The sequence below is a fragment of the Brachycentrus maculatus genome, unplaced genomic scaffold (assembly GCF_059751285.1).
Source record: "Brachycentrus maculatus isolate JH-2025_06_01 unplaced genomic scaffold, ASM5975128v1 h1tg000370l, whole genome shotgun sequence".
NCBI classification, from domain to species: domain Eukaryota; kingdom Metazoa; phylum Arthropoda; class Insecta; order Trichoptera; family Brachycentridae; genus Brachycentrus; species Brachycentrus maculatus.
Window position 1 is genome coordinate 3,421,261 of NW_028281119.1, and position 21,386 is coordinate 3,442,646.

The 21,386-nt window shown below is 28.1% G+C and overlaps 1 protein-coding gene across 1 annotated transcript in view; it reads left to right on the forward strand.

Moving 5' to 3' along the window:
* Positions 1-3,418: 3,418 nt before the first annotated feature.
* Positions 3,419-21,386, forward strand: part of LOC148303418 (protein O-mannosyl-transferase Tmtc3-like) — a gene marked incomplete at its 3' end in the record, with an annotated part of 180,195 nt that continues 162,227 nt past the window's right edge. Inside the window, exon 1 of the mRNA XM_088269991.1 lies at positions 3,419-3,692. The remainder of the gene's footprint in view (positions 3,693-21,386) is intronic.

Genomic DNA, 21,386 nt, shown 5'->3' on the forward strand with positions numbered 1-21,386 from the left:
GTATTAAATAAATATAATGGTAAAAAAAATATTCAGATTTATTTTGCCAACCTAGAGACCTCACACCTCATAGTAGCCAAATGCTCTAACCACTATACTATGGAGGCATATTAACGTATGCTTCACTAAATTATGAATGAATTACTCAACCAAGTTAATTAAAATAGCGATACGTTTCAAACAATAAACTTCTTCATTAATACAAGAATTGTTATTTTGTCTTCGTGGAAAAAAGGGGAAATTTTATAATTAAGTTATTTTTAATAACAAAATGATGGAAAAAAGGGCAATATTATAATTAAGTTATTTTTAATAAAAAAATGATGGAAAAAAGGGCAATATTATAATAATGTTAAATTTATCTGAAACACAGTTACTGTGTAAGTTAAAATATAGGTATGCGTAATTCAAATTTATGCTCAGATAACCAAGCTGAAAAAACCGTTTTATAAAAAATAAGGATATATGTAAATTATTATGTTTGGGTACTCAATTGCTAAATTCAATACAAGGATATTATTTTATTGTAAAAAGCTTTCAATGAAAAAATTCGATAAATCCCATGTAACACAAAAATAACGCTTGGATAACCGTAGTACAATTCCAATGAAATCCAGTACAGATACACCGCATCAGTCAATGCAAATCAACTGCAGTGATTCACGACAAAAGGATCATTTGAAGGGACAAGTTGTCGCGTATTTTTTGTTTTGGGAGTATAATATTACAATACAAAGTACAAGGTACATACCTTTAAAAACTCAATGTAGATGAAGAGGAATATGAAAGTCTGGATATTTACAGGGCCTACGACGTTTAATAGGCTGGTTTAAATGATTACTTTATACACATTCACACCACCATTCTACCCATGATTGACTTAAACCAGCCTATGTTTTGTTATAATCTCTGTAATTACTCAGAATATATATATATATAAATATATATATATATATATATATATATATATATATATATATATATATATATATATGTATATATATATATATATTTATTTATATATATATATATATATATATATATATATATATATATATATATATATATATATATATATATATATATATATATATATATATATATATATATATATATATATATATATATATATATATATATATATATATATATATATATATATATACATGTATATACGTACATATCTATAGGTAAAGCAGGGTAGGTACTGCTTTTACGCTTATATGTCATGCATGTTGCTGGTGCGTTGTTACCACGAGAATGCCCAATTATTAGCGGCAAATTGTGTTCAATGAATCATGCGTGAGTCTATACTATATGTTTATGTATGAGCATGAATATGTATGTACATGTATACATGTTTATGGAAAATCCATGAAGCAATTAATTTAAAAAAAAAATCATATATACCATACATATATATATATACACATGTAGAAAAAATAACAACTATTTAATTTTTTCCACATTAATTTTATATGACCAGCAACCGGGTTTCATCGTAACCGACATCATCAACAGATGTCGGTTCCAACGAAACACATGTAAATTATATTGGCTGAAAATTCAGGAATCAATCAATTAATTTTATTAATTGGAATCGATCCAGAAGGCCACATGTCCATTTTTTTTAATCAGTTGATATTGTCTTTTTGCCGTTATTATAAAGTATAAGCAAGCATTATATACTCAATATGAATTAAGTTATAGCATGGAAATGATCAAACTATGGATCTCAGTATCAGGAGTCCATGACACCATAAGAGAACACTAATTATTATACTGTGCTAATTTTATCAATAATAAATAAAATGGCTTTTACCTCTGAAAGAAGTTTTGCAAAGAGAAAGGAAACTTGAATTTTTAAGCTTGTTACAATTTAAACTCTCTAGATATTACATTCTTCCATTGTAATCCGATGTTCACACATGTAACGTTTCTGAAGCATCAAACGTATGCGATGATGGTGTATCAAAGTATTAGGAATAACATATGAATCCACCTTCGTATAGTAAGTCAATCAATCGCTTGGACTAATAATGGGTGGGTGAGTAGCGTGGTTCCCCCTTTAGTTTAATAACTTCAATTAGAAAAAAGATAAATGGATATGATATGTCCTGTAAAAGCTTATTGTAATCTATTACAAATGACAGTACTTGTATCAAGGTTGCCATTACTCATGTGATAAAAACGTAATATTTGGATAAAAAAAGTCTAAGTTACTATTCAATATCGCGTTATTTAACATGATATGAATCATCCATTATTTTAGTTTATATTACAGTCGTTACATTGCGCAATAGTATTTATGTGAATATTAATGTTTTATCGATAATATAAAGTATATTGTATTTTTTTTCTCGTTGTATTTTATATGAAAACCTCTTTTAATATTAACAGTAATGATGATTATTATTATTGATTTCAAGTGTCTTAATCTGAAGATAACCCTTTAAAAAAGGGCTTTGGGGGTTATTCCCACAAATAAATATTGCCCCAATAATTATTTTCAAAAATTTATGAAGGACTTTACAACGATACATTGATGTAAGTTAACACGTTTGACTTGTGTGAATCATGTTCCGACTTCGATTTCTATGCGTAAAAAATTAATTTTTATTCATTTTGTCAAAAATATGTAAAAAGTGATGGTAAAAGAGTTTTTCTAACTGTTTAATACTCAAATGTGTTATATTGTTGTAGTACAGTATATTGGTTAAGTAAGTGCAAAAAACAATTCTCTAAATTCTATTAAAATCGTTCAAAGCTTAAATCATTGAAGTAATTTTAAAGAAACTCATCAAACTGGTTTAATAATATCGTTTACGAAGAAACCCAGTCATTTGTTAATTAAAATCATAAAAAAACTAAACACATGTTTTTTATTATATAAAATGCAGTTCCACCAAGTAATGTCAGTATAAAAATTTAATCTAAAAAAAAGTTTAAAATTAAAGCCTTTGATTTAATACTTAAAGTAATGAGTTTACTTGAGTTCATACGAATAAACGCTTAATATTTTTTATTAAAATCCTATTTTTTTGAAAACTTTATTTTAAATTATTTATGTGGATATTTTAAAACATTAATTTATTTTCAAAACATATTACACACGTAAGTCATATATATAACATTCCCGATAAGTAATTTCTATTTCTCATTTTGGAACGTGAAATTAAGGTTAACGAGACTAGAACACAAATAATAAAGTTACAAAAAAGATTTTTTAAATAACCAAAACATAATAATACATGGTTAAAAAAAAATAATAATAAACAGGTAAAATAAATACATGAATGTATTTGAAGTATTTTTTTTCTCTTATATTTGATACAGTAAATGTGGACATAAGGGTTCTAATTATTTTTATATTTTTCAGAGGGTGAGGGAAATGTAACAAATCGCCGCCAGATGGAACTAGTATATCTCGGTCCGCGTGTTCGGGGGGCGCGTGCGCCCTTCACTCTTCGCTTTTCCTTCAAAGACGACCCGGAAAACCTGTCAGTCGATAAGCGCCTCCCGGAGGCACTGGTCGCCTGATAAGCATTGCTGCGGATGCGAGTACCGTCAAATAAACACGCGAACTAAACAAGACTAATACTTACTTTGAAAAATAAAATAAACTATTTGAAAAAAAAACTTTAAGCTTTGTCAGCTTGTTTTAAAATGTACCCTTAGTTTTACTGAAATTGGTAAATAAAAACAAAAATACATTTTGCTACGATTTTCTTTATTATTTGCATACTTTCTTATATGTAGTTTTTTCTTGTTTAATTATTTCCGTTAATATTTATGTTTACTTACAGTTAAAATACTTTATTACGATGTTTCGTTTCTCAGTCATAAACTTCGTTAGAAAGTTAGTGTATTATTTTTATGCCCCCTTCGTTTGATATGACAGTGGTTAGGTTGTTTGTTTAAGTAAATGTGTATTTAGATTATATTTTGTACGTGTGTGTCAAAACTATTCCTGTATTTAAAGCAAAAATATTACACTTTCAATAACATCTGCAGTGCGGAGTTTTTGTATGTTCCTGTACCCAGAATTTGCAGAATACGAGGTAAGAAAATTGATTGACAATATTTGTGATATTTAATTATAACATAAATATTTATTTGTAACATAAATATTTCAATTAAATAAAATAATGTTTAAATTTTATCTTTTAACGGGTAAAATATTACAAACAGTATACGTACAAATAAAAAACACATATTTTTTTATAAAAAAGGTTAAATATCCATTTTTAAGCGACTAACTTAATAACACAATAACGACAGACCAATTGCGATTTATAAAAATACAATGTTTTCAAAATAATGTATGGAATATTTCATTTTATATATTTATTTAAATATGTACAAAATAAGTATGTAAATCATGAAAAAAAACACAACGAAAGGGGAATGTTATTAAATGGTAGTGTAATATAAAATATGATTTATTTAGATATTGACCTACTTCTTTTTGATGGTTTGGAAAATTTTAAAATTTTGTCACAATTTTACGATTTTGACAAAAAGGTTTTCTAACATAAACCTTTATGTCAAAATTGTATAATTTTCCTAACCACCAATAAAAGTACGTAAATATCTATTATAAATAAATTATACTTTATTTCGCTCTACCATTTAAAAACATTATTTTCTTCATTGTTTTTTTTAATTGCTAGAATTATTTTAAGTTTACAGTTTCATAACATATTATTAGTACCTATATCAAGTGAAATTATGACATTACCTGATATTTGTTATATATTCATATATATAAATAAAAAGTTAATACGAATAAATAAGCAATAACAATGCTAGTTGATTGTCGATGAATTTGGCGTTACTTTTATATAAAGTATAAAAAAGTATAATAGAATAATTTATAAAACACCGTTTTCGTAAAATACTACCTCAAGGGCGATAACACAGATGTGAAAATATTATCACTTTACATAGAAAAAAAAATAAAAAGAAAATGGACCTCAATTTTTTTTTATATTTCTATAATCAAAAACATTATATGAAAAAACTTAATATTTTTAAACTATTTATATAAATTTTAATTGTTGCAGATAACTGTTTACAACGGAAAATATAAATCAATCAAAAATGCATGTGAAGATGTAAATCAATGTACATATCAATCCAAATTTTGTTTTGTATGATAAAAATTCACAATGATATTCAGATTTAGTCACTCACAAATGAAAACATATTTTAATTCATGCTTGAATAATTCGTACAGAAATTTTAATTCACTGTTTGTTTTTATTTACATTTTCAAAATAACATTATAATTCAAGTTGACTTGTCAAATAAAAATCTGTTTACGATTCATTTTGTTAATATTTTCTTATTTTATTTATTTTATTTATTTAGTGTATTTTATTTAGAACCACCATTCATTTTCTTGGTAAGCTGCAAGCGATAAAAGATTGTTACATTCATATCCTATCCTATTTTTTTAAACAAACACCAATTCCAAAGTTTTATAAATAACGGATGAATATTTCAATAAGTCAAAAACTCATTTTTTTGTAAATGAGTCTTTTAATTTTTTTAAATGAGAGAATGAGTATTGAAAAAGGTCGATGTCTTGATAAAGTGATATATTTAAGCATATAAATTTTGCATTTTGTTGAAATCTGTAACGTCAAAAATCTAATTTATAAATATAAAAATCTTGACAGATGCCTGAAATATTTTTTTGTATAAAAATATACTCCCTCTGAATAAAATATTTTATTTAAATTTATTTTTATATTATTACTTTAAATTCTAAAAAAACGTTAATATTTAACTTTTATATTCTTGATTTCATTGATTTTAAAGCTATTAATCAAGTCAAGAATTTATAAGCTTAAACAATAGTTAGAATCTATTGATTTTAAACTTCAATTTCACATTGTAAATACTACTTTTTCTTTAAATCTTTTATGACACGTGTTTTGATACATTCCACTTCATTAAGGTGTTTAAAAATGATACAAAATGCATGAAAATATCTGTTACAATAGAATTTTAGAAATATTGATAAGTAAAATTTTTATTTCAAAATATTGTATCCCAATTACTTTCCTTAAAAAGTAATGTTCATTTATATAAATAAAGTATATAAAACAGATCACAAAGCAGCTTTAGTTACTGTTTCAGATATCACAACATGCTCATGGACAACAAGAGAAATAGACACGTGTAAAAGCGACCCAGAAAAACACTATCGACAATAATGTTTAAATGTTTGTGATGTCAAATCTTACTTTCCTGGTGATTTTACGGAATAAAGTCATTGAGTTCATTCTCCTTAAATCAATAGAGTTTGCGTACATGGAAAGCCCATTAACCATTGAATAATGTTTAAGAGCCCCGTTGAAAATCTTTTAAAATCCCTTTCATTCTAGAACCTGAGACAAAAAGTTTTTTTTTTCAATAAGCGGTAAATGAAAAGGGCAAGGCTTTAGTTGAATTATCGCAAGATTTTATTGCTTCGGCCATCTGTTCTGAATGTAGGGAATTCTCGAAGATAACTCCATTGTCGCTCTTAGTGTCTTGGGAAGAGGGAGGTGACCGCAAAGTTTTGTGAGGTTAGAACACGCCCTCTTTAGGAGGAAAATCCCTTTTCTATCTTACAAATTTGACCCTTTCACATTTACAGAGTCCGAAACTGCCGTAGAAAGGGAAACTTTGATATTATATCAAAGACGGTTTAATTTAGTTGAGAAAAGTAGTTTTATTTTATGTATGTATGTAAAACATTTTATTCGAAAACTTGACTTAAAAAAGAAAAAAATAACCTGGTACATTTTTTTTAAACGTGGTTGTCAAATCTCACTCATGTTTGATTTTATATTGAAAGACAAATAACATAAAAAATATTTAAAAACATAGTAGTTTTAAAAAGAAATGAGTAAAAGTAGTTACTAAATCAAATTGTTTATTTTTTCGTTAAAAACCTGCTTTGGATTGTTATTAGGAGTTTGCATTACGTTCAACGCCGTACCAAATAATTTTAATTTACGATTTACTAGAATTTGATTTTAAAAAAATATGTACTAATTTATTCGCTTTAAATTTTTTTGAGAGAGAAAAATAAAATAAAAACACAATGTGCATTTAAAAAATTATTTCGATCTCCACTTCGGCAATAATCAAATAGTATTAAGGAATATGAGTTTCTGGGTTCGATCCCACCTTATCACAACTTGATACCTTTTTTAATAAAGGCCTTTTAATAGCTACAAAAAAAGAGAAATTGAAATATTTATGTATGTATATTATAAGATTACACATATTTTTAATACGTAATCTTAGGAATATCATACTGCATGTTATTCAATACATACGTTATTATATTTTTTCAAATCCTCTTTAGAGGCTCTCTGCAGGTAGGATACTAAGGATAGGGAAGGTAAATGTGAAAAATACATCACTTTGAAAATTTTATTTTCTTGAATTTATTTGCAATTGGCTGGAATCGAACCAGCGACGCTAATTTTGCAGTTGAGCGTCTACCCATCATTGCCACGGCACCTGTCATATAAATCATATTTGTCAGATATTTGCATTCATCATCTGATGGTATTAGTGTAGAAAACTGATAATAAACTGAATAATTATGCTAGAAAAGCCAATAATGATGTATTGATACGGCACACTCAAAGATATTGGAAGTTATATCATATTTCATTTGAATTGCTTCACAAATGCGTTATCTTTATGTGCACCGCATGCAATTTTGTACAATTAAGCATTTAATCGATACATTTAATTTTGGCACCGTGCCAGTATAACGTACGCCAATAGGTGTAGCGACTAATAACATACAGACGTATATTACACGGAGTAACTATTACCCCCTATGTAAGGCAAAATACCAGAATTTAGGCCATTGTAGCAAATTTTGAATATGGCAGTGTTTTCGTTCAATGGCGATTGCGTGATGATATAGGAAACATTTCCTAGGCAATTTAGAGAAGTTCTAAAGCAATCTAGATAACTACCAGCATAAGAGTACCACAAATGGACTTTTTGATTAATAATTCCGTTCCAGCCGTTTCTTTTGTCAAAGTACATAATAAAGAGCTAAAGCGTTCTCGGAAGATAATATATCTGATAAGTTAAGAATATAATATCCACGCAATGCAGCAGTTAAATCGTTGATGGCAAGATTTGAAGACAAAAATAAAATACTTTTTTATTGGATCATGTCGTCTGAATATTAAATTATATATGCATATCAATACGGGAGTGTATTACCTTTTATGTCGTGGAAAGCAACTATGTCATTCTTGTATCCTTTTGTATATTTATATGAATTCGACGTAACTGAAAAGATATGCAAAAGCGAATTCATAAATAAAAACGTTTTATTAAATCAGATAATATACAAAATATAATGGTTTACGGTAGGAATAAATCTAAGTTATGCCAAATGGTAAAATTAAATTAAATAATATCATGGCTGCATTCTATATATTTACATAATATTTTAAACGTAGTACGTAGCTTCCAAAATAATCTTAATCTCTTTCTTTTTCTGATCCTCATCTATATTCGATGGCGTAAAGGCACTGTATTTCACCGACAAAATTAATTAAATTTATCTTGTAAATTACGTAGAGGCAAGATGATCAGTTCTGCGTCTCAAATAAAAATCCAGGGAGATATTTACATAGTTTTAGACAAAATTTACAAATTATACTATATCTTCCTGGAAATGGAACTCGAGACCTATAATGGTTAGCAAAGAGCTTTTAAAACAAGTAGTTACAAAAATATAAATAAAACTAAAAAGTATTCGGATTCCTAAAATAAATGCTCATAATCTGAGACAGCCAAACTTGGTTTAGATTTAACGGATCACTTCACTGTAGTCTATCTTGAAGAAAGAAGCCAGAAATAGCATATATCATATATTATTTCACCGGTTTCAATTAGTTATACCTTTATTTTATCAGTAACTTTAACCCTTTTACCTATTAAGGGTTTTCAACATATATTTTTAGTTTCATGCACTAACTCATACAAGTTCTCACTCTTTTAGTAATTAAGGTTTAACTCTTTTAGTAAATTTGGTTTTACCCTTTTAACGTCTGCGGTGTTTGAAAACGATGCGGAATGCATCGAAATGGATGTCGCATTAGATTTAAATGAATATTGGTATTTACCAAGTAAACATTAGGCTACCATGCTGGAGGTCCCGAGTTCGATTCTCAAGAGGGTCAAAATAAATTGAGTGATTTTTTAGTATAAAATTATTTAATAACACTCTAGACTAGTACCCGAAGCACGAGGTTGATCACCTCTCCTTCTTATATTTAACGATCAAGATAACACTGCTTATATACGATGCAGTGCCCTATGTACCATTGGATAAGGCTAAGAAGTCTATTTTGTTTACCCGTCCACTATCTTAAATGAGGAATGTTATTATTTAAAGAACCATGTTAGTGATAATTCAGACTGACGAGGAGGAATTTTACTTTTGAAACATCAGAAAAATTTCATTTATTGATTCGGCTGTCACTTTGTGGTAAAAAAATAAATAAATTACGGTTTACTTAGTAAATATAACTTTTTCTTAAATTTTTTTATGAAACGTGTTTCGATGCATACCGCATCATTTTCCAATAAAAATAAGAAACAGCTCCAACCCCCCTTCAACCTTCAACGTCTCAAGGACCCACGTCTAAAATTTAGAATTGCCCTCACATACGGTGTTTGAAAATAATGCAGAATGAATTAAAACACGTATCACAATTAAAAAATTAAAAAAAATAAAAACATAAATTTTGTATTACCATGTTTTTTTTTTTTTTTTTTCTCCCTCTCACATTTTTTTGCACCCTGCTTATATATGCAAGGTCATGTTACGGGTACGGGAATCTTGCACTTTTGCTTTAGTGCTTTCGGGTATGCATTATCTGGGAGATGTATTACCATGTTAGTATTCGGCTCAACACAGGCCATGCCTAAAGAGCCGTAATACGTATAATAAATGTATATATGAAATGAATATGTATATTAAATGTATCTATGTATTATGAAAAAAAAATTGATTTTAAGAAATAGAAATATTAACTTGGTAAAACTTTAATCAAACATCATAAAAAGGCTAAAGTTATTTACGTTTGTAATATAAGAAACGCTTACAAGCAGAAACTAACGCATCCTTCTCTTCCATTATTCGTGATCGTGATACTCCATAAGTGTACAGAGTGAGGAATATATTATGCATCGCACTCATTTATGAATTTCAATGTTCAATTTATTAGACATGTTTCAAAGGCAAGATTCGTGGTTAAGCTATAATATTGGATTTTGGACGCAAAATGTAATCCTTGTGTACTGGCGCTAAGTAAAGGCGGCCATGTTACGCAATATGTCTGTGAAATGAATATTATTTTCTGGCTTACTAGTCTTGAATATTAACAAGGGTTACGATCTCGGAAACAAATTTGTTTTGTGCTTCAATACTGTTGATAGTCAGATTACGCATTATGTTGTACTTATCAAGAAAGTGCTCTCCCACATTAAAAGGCAGAGTTAAATGTATCTCATGTAAAATGTGTACTTAAAAATATATTATGTACGAAAATACATAAAAAACGTTGACTGTTAAAAAAAATAGCGAATAAATAAATGAATATACTTTGTATATTGTTTATCACGAGCATTGTTAACTTTGTGGTATGGTAATAAAACATTCTCCTTATCATTCATTGTTCACTTTGTGGTATTACATAAAGTGAACGATGAATGATAAGGAGAGTGTTAATATACTTTGTATTTATTGTAATTGATACTTGCAATTAATATTTTTTTAAATATTTTTATTTATGAAACCAAGCGATTTCGCGTTATTCATTTATAAAAAATCTAAAACATTTTTATGGTAAATTTGATACGATTTTATAAAATACAACAACAATAAAATAAACATAAAAGTAATGGTACCTGTATAGGGGAATTCACCCGGATATATGGATATAAAAATAATAAATTACAAACTTAAATTTTTTTTAGTTGTTGGAAATTGTTTCAAACATAGACTGACCCTTATCCGCACCCAATGGTGCATAGGGCACTGGATCAAACTGACTCAGTGTTTATTACAGGAAACCAAGATAATTACGCCAAATATGCTAATCACGTAACTACGGAGATGGAATATCTAACGTAGATTTTTTTAATATGTAAAATACCACAAAGTAATTTCAGTACTAACTTTAATTTACATTTTTGAAAAGCTTTTTCACTGAAGTAGCAACAAAAAAATCCAACAACACAAATTTGTAATAATAAACTAAAATTAAGTGTAATTTAATAAAATTTATTTCGCCGAAATTTCACTTTGCGGAAAAGCTTTTTACTCTTTTCGTTAGGGCAGCATTTCCCTTATGTATTCAAAACACAATACAATTTAATACGTATCAGAAGAGATAAAAAACATTCTTACATTTTCATTTAAATGTCTTCATTTGTCAAAAAACAATACCCGGAATATCATGGTAGATAATAAATGAGAGAAATAATTTATTGTGGGTCGGGTTGTGTGAGAAGTCTAAGCGATCATTCATCTCTACAAACTTTTGCTATACTTTATGTATTAATTTTAAATCAAACACAGATTTTTTGAGTCTACTAAGTTGTATTTTATTAACAAAAAAACACATAAAAAATTATATTGTGACAATTGTTTCGCCTTGTTAGGCCATTATCAAATGAATGCCCTAACAAGGCGAAACAATTGTCACAATATAATTTTTTATGTGTTTTTGTTTATAAAATACAACTTAGTAGACTCAAAAAATCTGTGTTTGATTTAAAATTAATACGTAAATTAAAATAGAGTTCTTCAAATTAAACGCCTAATCAATAAAAAAAAATTGCCATACTTATAAATTGTACACAAAAAGCAGCAGTAAAATAAAAATATAGCGAAAATCAATACTATAAAATTACACCCAAAAATGGAGATTTAATATTCAAGGATATTGAGGTATATGCGATTCGTATAACCATTAACTATCGAATGAATTCTTTTTTTTTTTTTTATTAACATCTACATTTTTTTTAAATTTAACTCATTTTAAGAAATGAAAAATGAGATTTTATATAAATATTTCTTTATTATTATTAGTGATTAATTAGTAATAATTCATTTTTAATTTCATCAATTGATTCGGCAGTCACTTTGTGGTAAAAAATCATTTTTTTATTTTCAAAGCTTTACTTAGTAAATACAGAAGCACGTCTCACAATAGTTTTTTTAAGTGGTATTAACTAAGGAAAACTTAAATAAATTTAAAAAAATACATTTTTATTTAGGAGGATTGCAAATAAATATCTTCATACGTATTTATTTAAATACAAACTCCTTTTTCAATTATTGTTTCACTTGATTTTCACCCTAAAGACGAAAACAAAATATTTTATATTATAAATGTCTCCACAGCGATGAAGGATTCATATTTATACTAAAAATATATGAAAGTCTGAGCATTTCTAGTTTTATGAGCTTGCACTGACTAGTTGAAGTTATCACAATTATCAACATCCATACTGCACTAATTTTTTAATGTTGTATCTATGCTGTATCGTAATATTCTCATTTGTATATTAGTTGAAACTGACAGATAGTGCTGCCATCTTTTGAAATATTTGAAGTAAAAAGTTTTCTTCAGTTAAACATACAAAGGTGAGAATCCATTAGAGAATTATTTCACGTATTAAGAGATACAAGTTTTTTTTGTCCTCAGATCAGTATAGAAACGTATTTAAAACAGATTTAAATATGGAAAGCATAGGGTGACACAAAATTATCACCCCATAGGAAGATGTTGTAATTTTTGCAAATGGCGTCGTACGTGAATCATATTTGACATTCGTGACAGCTGCAGTATACAAACAAATTAAGGGTCGCAAAAATTATTTTTCCAATTATGTTTTTTAATAAATTTATTACTAAATAAAAATAAAATGTATTTTGAGTGATGGAATTCCTTATTTGTACCTTTACATTTTTTCTGTTAAGTGGAAATGGTGATATCAGTCAAGTGACTGCCGCCAGTGTTGATACATATTTTTACCCGTTTCATCAATCTGATTGTATACTGCAGCTGTCTAGTTCATAAATGTCAAATATGATTGACGTACGACACGATTTGCAAAAATTATAGCATATTTGGAAAGGTTGATAAATTTGGTGCCACCCTGTATGTCTAAGTAATATCCTACCTTAAGTACGCCTTGTTTCCCCTTTTACAATATTTACATTTGCCAATAATTGAATAACCAACTAACCTTCAAGACAAGGATCCGATTAGCAGTGTCTGTCGCGGTTTTTATAAATTCAATAGGATTCTCTCAATATCGGCAAATGAAACGACGCCGGAATAAGCCTATCTTGATTTCAAGAGATTTTCATCCATCAAGTAAATTATTTGTCTCTTGGTAAGGCCCGTTCTGCCTAAACTAAGGTTTTTACTCTCTTCGTTAAATAGGCAATTCGTTTTACTTCTCTCGTGTTCGTCTCCGATAAAATGGCAGGATCGGTTGGGGAATCTTACCCTGAACGATCTGAACTCTATAATGATTAGCCAAATCTCGTATGAAGGGACCTATTGGGTATCGGTTTATGTCTCACGATTGACGTTGATTGACTGAAATGGGATTAAATGGAAAGTGATAGCGGTTCTTTGAATGAACCTTTTTTCCGTCTCCCGAACGATTGATAACGATTTGCATTTTTTTTCGATTACAAATTTAAATTAAAAAAAACATCAGATAATCGTTAAACCCTAGAAAGGGCAGAATAAGGAGATTAGAGAATATTATTATTTAAATTTGTATTCGATCGAGGAAGTTTTTCGATATGGGAAAAAGTTTTTTATTACAACCGATATTTCGAGAAAAAAGTTTTCAGAGAATAGGATTTCTTGACCCTTTTGTAATGTTAGCTTGTATTTAAGTCGATGCGATAGTATGAATAGAAGTACCTTTTTTGTCAAATAATTAATTATTTGATGAGTGACATAACAATTTATTTATATTGAATCATAATCTTATATTTCCTTTATTCATATCTAATCGTGTGTAATACAAGAATATTGTGATATAATCGTTAATTACACAAAAGCAAGGAGATCAGCCATATTTTACAGTACTGATTTTTATTATATTAGACTGATATTCAGTAAATGAATAACATGTCGATATCTCAAGTTAAGGTGCCTTAACTTGAGATATGTTAAACCAGCGTATGAAATAGATTTACCAGCATTGCATTTATAAACGTACACCTCCACCTCCGTAGCGCAGTGGTCAGCTCGTTTGGCTACCGTGCTAGAGGTCCCGGGTTCGATTCCCAGGATTCAAAATAAATATGGCTGATTTTCACTCTCATATTTATTTAATATCACCCTTGACTGGTGCAAGATGCGCAGGGCTGATCACCTTGCCTTCATGCAATTAACGATCAAGATAACACTACGTCGCTGCGATGCAGGTCCCTGTGCACCATTAGGTGCGGATAAGGGTAAGAAAAAGAAGCATTTTTAATGCTTAAAAAAGAATACAATAAGGATGTTTCATAATGGACAGAATGGTGAATATTAGACGTTAACTGTATAAATTGATCACTTCAGCCAGCCAAATATCAGGTCGTAGGCTCTAGGATACTCAGGCTTCCAACTTATTTTACAAGATAATTTAAATATAAAAAAACATATTTTTTTACCCTCATCCGTACCCAATAAAATATTGGGTACTACATCAACTCGATGCAATTTTAAGTTGATCATAATTTATGTAAAGGCAAGATGATTTGTCTTACGTTTCAGGTACCAGTCCAAGGTAATATAAAATAAATATTGGCGAGAAAAATCACTATCATTTTATTTACCCCCCTGGCATTCGAACACGAGACTTCTAGCACGGTAGGTAAATACGCTAACCGTTACACTACGGCGGCTATTTATAATTACAATTGACCTATACAGTATAAATTAAAACCACTCAACATATATTAGTACACCAGTGTGTGTATAATATTCTGTAATTCATGCTAACGTTCAGTTTGTAACCATTATGATGTTTCTCCAACATAATATTGTAGCGGTTTTGTCGCAAGTCACAACTTCTGTTACATATTAACATAATATAGGAAATAACATAAACATTCTCTAACATTTGTACTCGACGATACCAACATGTCCTAGATTCTACTCCGAACGACAATTTGTATATAAAATGACCGTCGTCGTTTGTAACTAAAGTAATATGCACATATTAAAGCTTACAAAAGCTTTCAAAATAATTATAATATTTTTGTAGCTATTTAGCACAGATAAGGTAATCGAGTATTTTAATATAAAAAAAAAGTCATAGTTTTCATGGTATTTAAAAAATATTCTTATTTCGTTTAGAAAACAAATAAAAAACTATTTAACGTCATATTCTAGATGTAAAAATAGTTACACCAGTTTTTTTTATTATGAATGTCTGCAGACAAGGAATAAAAATAAATCAATAACGGTACTTATCTTCCTTTCCTTTCAAAAAATGACAATCGACTCCTGTAGTTTCCAAGAATTATTATTATAATTTTATTTTTTTTAATCTCAGAAAATACAACACACTTCTATTTTTCCATTTTTCAATTGTGTTTGATTATATGGTGATAAATTGGTAGCTTGACTCTTTTGTATTTTAAGTAGAATCAATTTACGGTTTATTTTTGTTTAATCTTTAACAAAAAGTCGTTAATTTCTTTGACAACTAGACACTGTAAAACAATTATGAAGAGTTCAATACGTATAAAAGAAATATTTTTGATGTCTATTTGACTATTTGATTAAGAAAATTTCTATTATTTGATCAAAACATTTAATTTAAGTTTATTATATAGTTATACTTTAATATTATATAGTCTATTGACCTGTTAATGGGTTTTTTTTTGAGTTTTATTTTATTATGTTATTTTTGTAAATATTCTGTAGGTTTTCCATTAATTTAAAAATAAATAAAATAAAATAAATAAAATACCCAAGATTTTTTTAATAAATAAAATACTCAATTTTTTCCAACTTTTCATCTCGTTTGATTTCTAAAGTGGTAAAGTTAATAATGCTTGATTCTTTCAAATTAAAAAAAAATCATTCAAAGGCTGAATTTGGTTTTATTTTCAACAATTAATTACTCAATGATTTAAGACAACACTTGTTTTTTTACCACTTGAGTTTTATTATAGACTACATGTTTCAGAAGTTAAACTTCTATCATTCAGGTCTGTATAATAACAGACCTGAATGATGTGAAGTGTTTTCTTTAATCATTGTAACATGTCTTACCACAAAGTTAATGCCGAAACAATAAATAAAATAATTAATTACTCAATTCTTTGATGACTAGGTACTGCACAGAACTATATACGAGTAGAGGTTGCAAAATTATCATACATAATATATTATGAAAAAAAAAATGCACAAACATTTAAAGTAAATTAAATAATTACCATCACGTTTCTTTTTGTTTATAAACGATCTGTAACGCCCATTTTACTCTGGTGACATAATAATAAACATGTTACACTTTACACAGCAAAGATCACCCTCATCTCAATATACTTATACCCAGTTGTCATCTGGAAAACGATGAATTTATGAATATATTAAATTGGGATCATTCAAGTAGTTACGTATTTTACTATCAGAAATGTTAATATTGAATGTGTTAATAGTTAATTAACAATCTTATTTAAAAAAAATGTTATTAAAAAGGTTTCTTTTTAAAATTACATTTTTTTATTGAAATAAACTAAACTTACTAATATTGGTACCTACATTTATATATTTTTTTTATTTTTGTTTCGTTATGTTAAAAAAATTATAATACAATTTTATTTTTTGTTTTGGAATTCACTTTTGTAGAAAGTTATTTTATTTAATTAAAAATAAACTAAAAACCCTTGTTTTTGAGTATTTTATTGTTACGTCTAGTTTTAGAAGCAAAAGATGCTTCCATCAAAGTTTATATTTAACAGTAAAAAGGTTAAAAAAAAGCGATTTATAAATTTAAAATTATCGTACAAAAAAAACACTTTTCAATTATGCGTCGCTTACTCGTGGATTTATGAATATTATTATAATTGCCTTTCAATGAAATAAAATTTTTGTAAAATCAACACCGCGTAAATTTGATTTACTTTGAAGCTCACAACATTTATAAAAAATAACTCTAATTAATTCACATTTTAATTTTTGTTATACAGACGATTAAAAGAAATAAAAAAATTAAAGTAAAAATAACGATTCCGAAATTTAACACTTTATTTAAAAAAAAAACTAATTACAACAACAAAAGTACTCAAGGTTCTGTAATGTTATATCAATTCTGGTAATGGATATAATTTTTAAATATTTTTTAATTAAGTAATTCAATACTTGACTGAAAGTTATTTATGAATCGTTAAGATTTTTAATAGACCGTCTATTGAGTTTTTCCCATCAATTAGAAAATTAAATTTAAGTTCACTTTGCATACAATAAATATTTTATCTTAATAAAAATTATTAACTTTAAAAACCGAATTGATTTCATTTTATTTTTAAATTGACATATTAAAATATAAAATCAGCAACAAAAACTACGCAAAAAATGCAAATAAAAAATCAATCCAGTTTTTTTTTTCAAAAATCCTTAATAACTAACTATCATCATTTTAATATGATTCAATCAATAAATATCTTAAAACAATTTAAATTTATTTCATATTTAACTTAAGTTCATTACTTTTGTTTTTTTCTTTCTCCTCTTTTAATCATTTTCTTATTTTTACAATGAATTTTGTTTGATAGAGCCAATATCACTCGCAAACGAGTGGAGGCTTATGAGAAAAAAAAACTGCACACCGCTTCCACAGGGGTAGGCAGAGAGAATAGAACGCGACACTACTCTATATTTGGAAGCAATCTTCGTCTCTTCCACATTCATACATCTCCTTATACACACCCGCCAATCTCAGCCGACTCTTGACACCTTCAAATATTTAAAATACTTGATCAACTTTTCAACTTTTTTCCACTTTTTCCTGTTTCCATTTCATACTACATTTGCTCCGAAAATTTATTTTACTGTTCAATCCTCACTCATTTGATCCACGTGTCCAAACCATTCCAACAGACCTTTTAAAAATTTATTGATATTACAAGAAAATCCATTGAGTACAACTAAAAATTGGATTTTTTCAATAATATTTTACACGTTAAATACCCACATGTTAGTTTTTCGGTGTATAAATCAATGAAAAAAATTAAATCCTTGCTCAGAAATTTTATTTTTGAACCCACATGCTTTTTAAAGCAAACAGAAACCAAAGCGAAGAAACTTTTAAAGTATGTTATATATTTACAATATTGAATAAGAAATATTATAAAATGTACTTGTTCACTGGATTTAGTAATCTGCTTTACAGTACCCAAGCCACCTTATTTGCCAGAATAACAGTGACATAAGACACCTCCCTAGGCTTTGAGGCTTAACCGACCGTCACCCCCTTTCTCCGAGTTTCCCTTCATTTACTATAAGCACCACTAAGCCAGTCGTAACACATCGAGATGATAAGGAACATTTGTCAAAAGGAATGTTGGTATGAAACCTTACTTATTGAAGGCATAACGACTCAAATTACCCCTTATATCAAAAAATCTTTATTTTACGTATTTTTTTTAAATAAATGATCCCACCAAGCTTGCGAAAAATGCGATTTGTGGCAAACTGATGAACTTAATTAATTAATTTAGTATTTTTTATTGGTCAGTTATGGTTTTAAGTAATATTATTTTTACGTGTATTTTTCTTTTACTTCTACATATTTTTCTTTATTATACATCTTCTTCCTTAATTTACCTCTACTTTCCCTTCTTACTCCTTACTTGTTCCTCTCCTTGTTTTCCTTTTATTTTTAATTTCAAAGATATATAAATAAACAAAATTATGATCAAAAGATAATTCATTCATTAATTCATTATTTTATTGTATGTAGTTTTTTCGTTTTACTTATGTATTTTTTAAGCAGTATCTGTCAAATAGTTTTTAAATAACTCTAAAAATACAAACCTAGACCTGTATATATTATCAGCCTGTTTAGGCAAGATATTGGCTTCATGGCAATAAACTCTACAATATACATTTAATATGCAAATTTAATATGTTAAAAAGTAAATATCTGATGCAATGGATGAGGAAACAATATCTTTGTCCACCCCAGAGGAAAAAAAGTCTGATAAAAAATACGTTTTTAATAACAAGGTTCTGATACGTAAATTGTTTCAGTTATAGATTGATCTAACAATAGTATTTTTTTAACAGAAAATTGACATTAATGTTTTTTTTTATTCTAAAACACAAAATACCAGTATGATAGTATTTTGTCCCAAGCGAAATTCCGAAAGTAACTTTTTTTTTAAATAAAGCATTCCACCCATATGGAGAGTGATCTCTGCCATAGTGATCTCTGAAAGTAACTTGAGGATTCAATTTTTAATGAAGATATTTATTAAAATACAGGCAAATCAGGGCGTAGGCTTAGGTGCATAAAAACAATATTCAGCAAATTACTCTTTGAGGTTCAGAACCCACGTTTTCTCGCCTGGCTAGTGCGGTAAATTTATTATATAAAACCTCAATTAAAATTAATGGCGTGCATTTAATAAACCACACCTCACATTTGAAACTGGAATTGCATTACCGTGAGTCTAAACGTAATGTATGCTAACACATATACCTTATTCGTTTAACCACTTCAAGCTTAACTTTGAAGTGTAGAGAAAATATAATAAGACCCTCTCCGCAGTTAGAAATATTTCTCATTGCGAATTTCGAGACTACTCTAAGGTTATATCACTGAACAAATATCCGAATTTGTAAATTAAAATTAATGCTGAGTGTTAATTTAAATTCATTACATGAGCTTACTTTGTAAAATACAATTTTGATTCAACTAATTTAAATGAGAGAAATATAGGTATGAAAAACTTTTTCGTTAAATTATTTATTTTTCAAGTAAAATTTAATAAAACATTTATTTTATATGACAGAGATTGGGTACATTAATTACATTTTTTAAAATTAATTTTCTTTTCACAGGCAATTAAAATACTTTCTTTTTGTAACTAACATTCGCATATACTATATTTGTATTTACATCACATGAATAATATGTGTGATCAAAGCTATGAAAAATACGGGAAACTTTTATACAATACATAAATTTTTTATGCACTTTAAGGACAAAAAATCCAAAACGAAAGCAACAAATAACGAAAACAATTACAATAGATTACGATCAACGTAATAAGCTTTTCTTTGTGACAGTTGTAATTATAGGTTGCTGTTATCGACGCCTTTACCACCGCAAGGTTTAATTTCTGGGTATTTGTAGTACCAGGATTCATAGTCGTATAATCCATCGTATTGACGGATATTGGTCTTTCAACCAAAATTTCCTTCAAAAGCTCTTATAATTTGATCCCTACACAGTTTTCATATGTGGTTGTTATATGAGTTGCCTGCTAGTTTTAAATGCAATGCCAGTTATTTTATTAGCTGTCATTTTTTGTTATGAATACTTCCAAATACTTAAAACTCTAGACCATTAAAAAAAACTGGCAACTTAACGCCTAGAGTTGCTGGACATTTAGGCACAAACTTTTACACAACACATTTTCTTCAGCCTAGAAGTTGAAATCATTAAATGAGAACTAGGTTTCGTAGAAAAGACCCGAAATTGTTTTCATGAAATTATATTTAAAATTAATTGTGTAGATGTAAGTTGCGTATAAAACGCTATAAGAGTCAGAACATCAAAACCTCTTTCTTGGTGTGTAGAATACTTGCAGTGCTACACATCAAAGCTGTGTAGTTTGCTGCAAGTAATAAAGTGGTGGCGTTTAGAGGGTGGTGAGTAGAGGGTTGCAACTCCACTGACTTATTCTGACTCTGTGTTCACCGAATGCACTATTTCGTGGAGTTATATGCGCACATAGGAATTAACCACACGTGTAGGTGTTTCGTTACTTAGCGCTCGGTTGCACGATGTCTAAATGTGGCAACGGAAACCTTTCATGACTGTTCTGTCTGATGTGAATGCGGGGTTTAATGCGAATTATCTCTGTGAAAACTGCTGCTGATAAACATAATTTAACTAAGGATTTCCTATTCAGGATGAATACCAAAAACAAAAACTGAATTGTGTAGGAAGATTTGATGTACAATATTACATTTCATTTTTAACAAATTATTGATTTAAATGAATTCTGATCTCCTTAATAAATTATTCAGGAGATTGGAATTCTTTCCCAGAATTCCCCACTCCTTTTGAAGGTACAAATA